Below are 10452 nucleotides of genomic sequence, written 5' to 3'. Positions count from 1 at the left end.
TGGAGGAATTGTTGGGGGGAGCAATTGAGAGAAGAAATTCCTTTGCAGTTAGTGATCAGAGTTGCAAGGTGAACAAGCCAGAATTAGAGACAGAGTGAGCAAATTTAAAAGCTGAAAAGGGAAGAGCCAAAATGTGGTATCTCTTTGAAGAGGAATAAGGATCAAAATAAGAAAATTATAACAAATAGAAAGAGGGACTTAATGAGGCATGTCATCCTAGAATTTAGACTGCAACCAATCTATGCAAAAATGACAAAAGGATCTTTAAAACTAGCATGAGTTATTTAAATTTATTATTTGTGGGTCTTTTATTTTATGAATGGTTAGATACTATATATAATTACTTTTAAATTTCTTTCCACTGGAGAGCTGCTGTCACTACTTGCCCTTGTTGCTCCCCATGGCAATGACCAAGGTCATGTGAATCAATGAAATCTCAAAAATACAAGACCTCTGAGGTGGAAGAAACCTCATAAGCATTCTAGACTGGCCAGATCATGAAAAAAAAATTCTTACTACAAAATACACAACAAGCAATCATCTAGTATTTGATTGAAAACTTTGAAGAAGAAGGATAAATCTGACTTCTGAAGCAGGTCATTACTTTTCAAGTAGCTTTTTTCATTTTCATTTCCATTTTAAAGAGCAAATTTTTTTTTCATATTAAGCCTAAATCTGTTTCTCCAAAACTCCAGTCCATTGCTATTGGTTCTTTTCTTTGGAGCCAAGAAAAAGAAGTTTCAACTCTCTCCTTTTTTCCACATGACAACCCTATTCATTACTTGAAGATGTTGATCATGTCCACAGGGCTCTTTGGTCACCCCCTCAAAAAAAAAAAAAGCCTTCCCATGAGGTTTTCCATGAAGCAAAAATCCCACAAAATTAACACATCAAGGAGAAAAGTAGATCAGATTCAAATACCATCAAAGCCATGGCAAATAAACTTATTCCTCAGATTCATTCTATTCCATATCCCACATAGTACACCTCAATGATGCCATCAGAGCTCTTACATATAATAGTGTCCTAGTTTGGAAAACTATCAGTAAGGGCTAGCTTCTAACCATGGCCCTGGGCATCAATGTACTTATTCCCTGCTCCCTTTCCCTCTCCCCTAGAATAATAACCTTCATATTATTCATATCCATATTATTCTAGGATAATGTTTCATTCAAACACAAAAATGATCCCCTACTATTGTAGAAGACACTTCTAGCTTTCATCACTAAAGTGCTCTGTTAATTACTGTAAAGAGCCTAGGACTGTAGGTCTAGACCTTAAAAGCTATCCATTTTATAGATTTTTAGGAAATTCAAGGCCAGGGATGTTAAGTGACTCATCCCAAGTCACACAGCTAGTAAGTGGAAAAAACTGAGAAACATGACAGTCCAAAACTAGCACAATTTTCACTATACAATGCTGCTTTGCAGAGGAGTTGAAATCTGAAAAGTTCTTAGACTTTGGACTGTCACATACACTCAGGAAAGTTTGGAATGTGTAAAGAAATAAAAGTAAAGATTAAAAGCCTTTCCTCCTGAGTTTGACTTTGTCTCTCTGTATTCCTTGCCTTTGTTTAGGAGAGTGAAAAGGGTTTTGAAATTAAGAAGCTGAATGACTCTAGACTCAAAGAATTCTGGCAGTTTTGTTGGAAAGGCAATACAGAAACTTATTGGGTGTTTCCTAATCATCAAAGTCAAATTGGGAGAATTGGGAAATACCAACATGAAACTAGAGTGAGGTCTCTGGTGGGGAAGCACATGAGTATAAGGGCTGCAATTCTGAAAGGATTGTGGTTACCTACAAAACCTGAAAACTAAAAGAATATGGATGTGCTCACTCTTCTCATGAGCTGTCAGTATAGGAAAAACTATAAACTGTAGTCTCAAACTAGAAAGACAGAAAAGTTCCACATGCTTGTAACCAGAGGAGTTATGCCTAATGGCATTCAAGAGACAATGTAGCTAACAGGGCACTATCTGACATAAACTATATGTTTAGTAAAGCAGCATCTTGTGATAACATTTCCTACAAAAAATGACTTCTCAATATAGTTCGGAAGAGAACAGACTGGAATGACCAGAGTATATCAATGATCTTTCAACATCTGATAGTTGAGCTCCCCCTCCATATATGTGCTCTGATCACACAAACCCCCTATATTCCATGCATGCTTCATGTATGTCTATTCTTCCCAGGGATGATGATGATGATGTGCATATTGTGGGAAAATGTGTCCCAGATCTATGGAGGGATATTTTATTGCTACTTTTCTTGCAGTGCTGTCCATCAAATCCATTTTCATTGAACTATTTCTTTCCTCTGGTTCATTTAAAAAGGCAATCACTCCAGTAGGGGCTTCTAAGTTATGGCATTGATTGGATATAGAACCATAGAATAGTCTTCTGATAACCTTTTCTGGGAGACCCACTCAGTTGAAAGGATGCAAGTAATTGGTACACTACTCTTTTTTTTAATTCTCCAATTTTGATGTTGTTGATATATCTCTTTAGCATGATGTAACTCAATTTAAGTTAATATTCAACATGTATCCAATAGCCTCTAGTTGTGGTTCACAAGCATAAATGCACTTATTGTACTTCTATCCTTCCTATCTCTCTTCATCTCTTTTCATGAGATTATTTGCATCTACTTTGCTTTTAACCATATATTGTCTTGCTCTGTGTTAAGACCTGGAGATAGAAAAACAAAATTGCTTTGTCCAATAAGTCAACCAAAAATAAAATGAGGTCATGTATCTGCCATATTTTGATTGGTCAGTCTTAACTAATTACAGAAATCTATTAAGATGGAGAGAAATCATGAGAAATAAATGTAGACCATCATCAGAGTATTTGTCAGTCTTGAACATTAACACATCAGTCATTGTAAAGACTCAAAGGCATGATATCAGTCTTGGAACAAAGCACCAAGTTTAATGTGCTTCTCTTTGCTTGTATGGTCCCATATGCATTCTCCATCAGTCTTCATTGACTCTTGAGACATATTATCACAATCTTTTGTTCATTTAGTTGACTCCTATGCAAAGCATGAAAATTTAGTAAGTTACTATTAATAATATCCTGAATTACATCTTTATGTAATAATATATAATTGTTAGATGCTTTTAAAAACTCTTACCTTATATATACATATATATTTATTATTTATAATATATAATTTTATTCACACAAACCTGTGAGGTATGTTTCTATTAGGTATTGTCTAACTCTATGTGGCCCCATTTGAGGTTTTCTTGGAAAAAATAGAATGATTTGTCATTTCTTCCTCCAATTCATTTTATAGATAAGGAAACTGAGGCAAATAAAGTTAAGTGATTTTTCCACAGTTGCATAGCTAGTTCGTGTCTGACCCAAAATTTGAACTCAGGAAGATGTCTTCCTAACTTCAGGCTGGGCATTCTATCCACTGCACCACCTAGTATTTTTATGTTGTTTCAGTCATTTTCATGTCTGACTCGTTGTGATCTGGTGGACCATACTTTCCATGGGGGTTTCTTGACAAAGACACTGGAATGATTTGTCATTTCCTTCTCCAGTAGAGACACCAAATAGGCAGATTTTTTTAGTAGTTTTGATCTTCCTATTTTGTTCTCCCATACTGTAGTTCACCAGAGAATAGGCTAGTAAGGTAAGTCAAACTGTTGAGGAAAGCCTATAGAAAGGAAAGCCTTCTTCTGTCTATAAGTGCCTCTGGAATGGTCCTCCTACAGTTGACATTGAACTGGCCCCAAGGCAACTAGGTGTAGTAATGAATAGAGTGCTTGAGTAGGAAGCAGGAAAACCTAACTTAGAATATTGTCTCCTGATGTATCTATGGGATTTGGGGGAGCCAATTCTCTCTCACCTATACTTAAATGTAAAATATCAGTGCTAGTACCTTCCTTGTGAGATCACCTCCCATTTACATAATATATAGTTTGGATCTACATAGTTATTTGTTATTGTCTTCATTAAAATATCTGCTTCTTGAGGGCAAAGAACTCTGGTTTTGTCTAAGTATCTCCAGATCTTAGTACAGACCACAAAATATAGTGAAAAGACTAACAATTGCAGCTACTTTATAGCGTGTGGTGATTATCAAATGAATCTTGTATGTAAAGCTCTCTAGAAAAGTTATTTATTATTTTTATTCCCTCATGAGGGGACCAAGCAGTATAGAGGTAAAAGAGACAATATGAGCTCTCATTCTATCTAGGTCTTTCTCAGGCATCTAGACTAAAAACATCCTAACTTGATAAAGGAAGACTTACCTTTAGGATAGGTCTTATGAACAAGCTGCATAGTCTGATTTTAGAAAAGTTTTCCCTGTGCAAAAAGGAAAAAAATTCCCCTTCTCTTTGCTAATGTACAAAATTACTTTAAGAGGGGATAAAGAAAGACTGGATTCTACTTGCACCCATCCTTTGAGAGTTAATGCATTCACTGCCACTCATTTATACTATCTGTAAAACTCTGGGAAATTCACTTTATTGCTATTAGCCTCAGTTTCCCCAAAGTAAAATTGAGATAACAACAGAGCTTACTTTGACATATTGTTGTAAGGATCAAATGAGATAATGTTTGGAAAAAGCACTTAGCACAGTGTTTTAAAAAATGTAAATTCTCTTCTCTCCCCTTTCATTCATATTAATGTATGTATAATATATCTAATTCTTTCCTACCATAGGACATAATGCCATTCAATGACTGAATGATTAAGAGTATATGAAGGAAATTATTGAGGAGATTTTGATCACAAGGATAGAATCTAAATTCTGGTGCCCCCTCGGGTCAACAGGAAAGTCAAAAATCAGGGCAGGAGATGATGAGGCAGGAGGCAGGCTGAAGATCTCCTGGGCAGCCCAGATAAAGTAGAAAGAGCAACTGTTGGCTCAAGAGGTATGGTGTGTGAGAGTCAATGGATGGAGAGAAAATTAGATAAACTGAGGCTCAACCGGATTTCACTCTCTGGCTTCCAGAACAAAGATAAGAGGAGATGTACTTGGAGATAGATACAGTAAAATGCGTAGGCTTTAGTCAGTTAAATAGAGGCTATAGATTAATCTCTTGTTTAGGAATGATCTGTTTCCTCATTCTTCTCTTATCCTTTCCTTTCTGATTAATAAAAACATTGAAAATCTACAACCAGACTCCATATTTTAATCTTAATAAGGATCAGGTGTTCGGGAGGAAGTAAAAGGGAAAAGAAAGAAAAAACAGGATCTCTGAGGATAAACATTGCCTACTTCTCTACTACAACTTTAATTACTTTCATTAATCTAAATTGTAGGTGGACAATCCTCAGAGCCATGAATCATCTCTGCATGCAAATTTGCAGCCCAGTCTTCTTGACCACAGGTCAAGTACTCACCTACCATACTATGCTTTGGAAACATATTTACCTTTGCCCCACACACATCCTTCATAGAGCAGAGTTTCTTAACCTCAGGATGACAGATCCCAGTGGATACATTTCTAGGGTCCAAACATCTTGGATAGGGGGATAAAAACATTTATTTTAGCTACCTCAAAATGAAATTTAGCATTTCCTTAAGTTATTTAAAAATATTACTCTTAGAATGAGTCCATATCCTTCTCCAGGCCTGCAGCTGTTAGCATGGATAAATGTACCAAGAATGTCAGAATGGTTGACAAATATGGAATATGTTATGGTGCAACCTTCAGAAAAATTGTGAAGAAAATTGAAATTAAGCAGCAACCAAGTATAGCTGCACTTTCTGTGGAAGACCAAAATGAAGAGGCATGTCATAAGTAGCTGGCATCATGGATCCTATATGGAAACAGTAGTTGGTGGTGAATAGAACTACAATCCCCTTGCAGGTACAGTCAAATCTGCCATCAGAAGACTGAAACAACTTAAAGACAAGTAAAATCTTCTCCTTATGAAATATCTGTAGCCCACACTCCTCCAACAGATGGATTAATTTATGAATAAAAATCACTTTTGTTCCTTAAAAAATGAGCCCAGATGCTTCATTAGACTGAGAAAGGGGGTGTACAACACACACACACACACACACACACACACACACACACACACACACACACAAGAAACATAAGAATCCTTGGTTGGAAGAGAAAAGTATTGTCTAATCAACTTGCATTAGTTGGTAGAAACAACTAAGCTAAAGTTTTCTTTTTTTTATACCTTTACTTTCCATCTTAGCATTAATACTGTGTATAGAATTAATACTATGTATTGGTTATAAGGCAAAAGAGAGGTAAGGGCTAGGCAATAGGAGTTGAGGGACTTGCCCAGGGTCACACAGCTAGGAAGTATCTGAGGTCAGATTTAAATCCGGGCCCTCTTGTCTCCAGGCCTGGCTCTCAATGAGCTTTACTTTTCAATAGGGATGCTGGAGCAAACAAAGGAATAGAGAGGACTTGTTGAGAAAGAAATCCTTAAAATGCAAAGAGTTATCAAAAAGGCAGGAGACCAGGGTCTTTGAGATTCCTGAACATTAGCTAGAGATTGTTGAGGGGAACCATAGGCATACCCACTGATGACAGAGTAAATTAGCCTTCACCTTCCAAAGTGCTACAGCTGGCACAAAGTGACTAAAGCACACTAGGATAAATCAAGCCTTGTCCAAATTAGACACAGCCCATGAGACTGGCTAATTACATCCTCATATTATGCTATAATTTGTAATTGTTGTAGCAATCAGTAAGAAAGGAAAGCAGAGAACTAGGAGTAATCCTTTGCAAAACTTATGCAGCCTACCAATGATACCTTTCACTGTCTCAACAAGGCTGAGGAACCTGCCTGGTAAAAGGTAATTGAGGGCAGACAATCTCTGTACTCCGAATGAAAGAGTCATTTCACTCAATGATGGGGAAATTCAAGCATGTTGTAATTGAACTAAAGGCTACAAAATCTTCCTCCGAGTGAACGGTTTTCCAGGCCATTCAGATGAATATTTGTCAGTGTGAGGAGAGAGAAGTGGGGAAACATATAGCAAGGTATAGATCACTTGAGATGAAGCCAGTCATAGACAACTGCCTGGGACTTAATCCCTCTCAAAGCCAACACAGAAACAAGTACATTCGGGGATTAGCTAGAACCATGCTATTCTATATACAAAAGAAAGCAAAAATTCCAAGAGGGTATTTCATCATAGAAAACCTATGGCTCCTAGGACATAGCCAGCTTCTGGCCTCAGGACAAGAGATCAAGAGCCAGAAAGCAGCCTGGAGCTCTATTAGCCCAATCCTCCCCATCTTAAAGATGAGGATCAGAAAAGTTAACTGACTTGAAAACAAACTTCATCTAGATCAGTTTATCTAAATATGAGGTAGCCATGTACAATTAAAATCACATTGGCATAAGGAGACTAGAGGTCTAGTTTAGAGTCTAGGTTCGGCCATTTATTTGTTGTGTGACCTGGAACAAATAGCTTCTGGTGTTTCTGGCCTTATTTGGGGAATTGGGGAATTTGGGATCTAGATCTGATATTTCACCGGCATTAAGAAATCCTAATGCAGAACTCCTTTCACTGAAGCATATCTGCACTTGTATGAGATTATTAGTCTTAAAAAGTAGCCTGAGGCACTGATAGGTTAATTGATATGTCCAAGATCACATGACTTACAAATGTAAAAAGCAAGATTTGAATCTAGGTCTTCCTGGGCTCCTCTATCCACTGTACCACACAGACTCTCTAAAAGCCTAGGTTCTAAATGCATACCTCCCCACTGACCTTAACTTTCCCTATCCCTTGCCAAATAATAATAATAATAAATAATAAACTATAAATTTCCATAGTAGTGGCATACTAGTCTCCAGTTTAAACCCACAGAAGTAGAGACATGAATAATGGTATCAATCAGGAAGCATGGTGTGGTGAGCTTTCTGGCTCGAGATGTCAACAACTTGGGTTTAAAATTTGCCTGTTGTTTATTACCTTGTAAACTTGGGGAAGCCATAGCTTTCTTTGGCCTCAGTTTCCTTATTTGTAAAATTATGGAATGGGACTGGATAGCCACTGAGGTCTCCATCAGCTTCAGTTCTATGAATAAATGAATGAATGAATAAGTGAATGTATATCAGAATGAATGGATATATAGGTAGCTGAGTGAATGAATATGTAATAAAGCTCATCAAAATTCATCAAAAATGGTCAAAATTCTGTCCTCCTCCAGGATGCTGGGAAAGAGACACCTCCACCCAGCATATAAGGGCTATCCCCATGGCTAAAGACCTTTCCTCTAAAAGTGCTGGCTTACCAGGAAAGGAACAAGGCAGTCAGGACACAGTATCTCATGTATGCTCACAAGTGCTGGCTCTGAACCATTTTCTCCTAACACATTGTTAAAAGTAGTACATCCTGCCCAGGTCTCACTCTCTTCTAGACAGAAGGTTGGGCTGGTTTCATCCCACTGAGGAAGAGCAGATTTTGAGAGAAATCAAGTCCAAGTGTTTTTCCTCAACAGTGTTTGGTTTCACTTAGATAATTCTTGGCTAAAGGAACCTCCCTTCCCAACTGACCATGTGGCCTAAAGGAAATTTGAGGGCAATACATGTATAGTCTCTTTGGATTTGAGGCTAGAAAGGATCTTGAAGAACCATTCGGGCTAACTCTCCATGGGACTCCCCACCACCATAGAAGGAACTGATGGATTGAACTGATTGATGCAGATTGAAGCAAACAATTTTTTACTATATCTCCACCATGACTTTATTTCTTGTATAGTCAATGTGTATCTTCTTTCACAACATGACAAACACTGAAATATGTATTGCATGATAACAAAAGTATAGTTTATACCATATTACCTGATGTCTCAAGGAGGGGGGAAAGAAGAGATAGAACATGGATTGCAAAATGTCGGAAGATTATTATTTAAAATTGTATCAACATGTAAAAATAATTAATACTAAAAAATTCTTCATGGGGTATAGTGGATAAGGAACTGGTCTTAGAGTGAGAAGGAAGAAAAGAGGAAGAAAGAAAGAAAGAAAGAAAGAAAGAAAGAAAGAAAGAAAGAAAGAAAGAAAGAAAGAAAGAAAGAAAGAAAGAAAGAAAGAAAGAAAGAAAGAAAGAAAGAAAGAAAGAAAGAAAGAAAGAAAGAAAGAAAGAAAGAAAGAAAGAAAGAAAGAAAGAAAGAAAGAAAGAAAGAAAGAAAGAAAGAAAGAAGGAAGGAAGGAAGGAAGGAAGGAAGGAAGGAAGGAAGGAAGGAAGGAAGGAAGGAAGGAAGGAAGGAAGGAAGGAAGGAAGGAAGGAAGGAAGGAAGGAAGGAAGGAAGGAAGGAAGGAAGGAAGGAAGGAAGGAAAGAAGAGGAAATCCCTGCTCTCAAAGAACTCACTTTCTAGTTGGGAAGATAAATAAATGAAAACCGGAAAGAGAGGAAGGTAAATATTAATGCCCAAAATAGGAGCAAAATAAAACTCTGAAGTACATCCTAGAGAAGAATGAATACTAGGTTGAAAAAAAAAAACTAGAGAAAATAATTGAAGGAAGAGAAAAGGAATGAAGATGCTTCCAACCATAACTAGCACTTCCCACAAGTTTAGGAGCTTGATGGATTTCTCTTCAACTATCTCTCAAGACTCTAGGGTCTCTCTAAGTGGCAATCTGATTGGGTTACTAAAAATCTCCAGAACTGCTTCCCATACTTCTGGGATGTGACTAGGTAGCCTTATACTCCCAAACATTACCAAATGTTGTCAAAGTAGGGGGGGGGGGAATTCCAGTTTGTGCAGGTTTTGTTTTTTTCTTATAAGTTTTCTAGAAAACAAAATAATATCAGTTGATTCTTTACTTACTTTTTTAAAATTCATTTTCTACCATCAAATCCCTTCTTATCATGTGGTTACCACCTGATTAGGTCCTCCAATCAGCTAATTTACAGTCTTAGTTCAAGCACTCAGATTTCATTCCCAGTAGATTTTTTTTTCTAAAAAAGAAAAACATATAATAACCCTGTAGTCTCCAAATGACTTTTATCCTCACAAATACTGAGAGTCAAAATTAATGTGGAAAAATTCTCTCTCTTCACATAAAGACCATGAGAAAAATCAAAGTATGAACAATCATAAATCCTTCAACACACCCTGAAGTGAGTTGTGGAAGTGACAAACAAAAACTAGTCCTCAGTAGAGATAACAAATTCATTCATTTATAATATGACAGTCTTTTATCACTTTACTAAGCTGCTGTCACTGAGGAGCTATCTCTCATATGTCTCTCTAACAAAAAAAATCACACCAGGAAAAATCATCAGACTCTGGCCCTTGGGTAACCTTCATCTTTAGCCACAGAGAAAACTTTCAGATGATAACTGACTAACTGGCTTCCTTATGATTGTCACAGACCTTTCTCCTCCAAGAAGGTTACTCAGCAACTGCTTCCCTGAAAATTGGGAAATCCATCAGATCCTAACAGAAGAATTTAGTCAAATCATTATAAAATCAGTGGTTGATTCATTCATT

At 37.0% G+C, this 10452-nt stretch overlaps 1 pseudogene; it reads left to right on the top strand.

Annotated features, from left to right (window-relative positions):
- Window positions 1-5616: 5616 nt before the first annotated feature.
- Window positions 5617-5890, top strand: LOC100617749 (60S ribosomal protein L37a-like; annotated as a pseudogene).
- Window positions 5891-10452: the final 4562 nt, after the last annotated feature.

The sequence above is a fragment of the Monodelphis domestica genome, chromosome 3 (genome assembly GCF_027887165.1).
Source record: "Monodelphis domestica isolate mMonDom1 chromosome 3, mMonDom1.pri, whole genome shotgun sequence".
NCBI lineage: Eukaryota > Metazoa > Chordata > Mammalia > Didelphimorphia > Didelphidae > Monodelphis > Monodelphis domestica.
The sequence above is the reverse complement of the archived record's forward strand: the minus strand, read 5'-3'. Positions and strand labels throughout refer to the sequence as shown.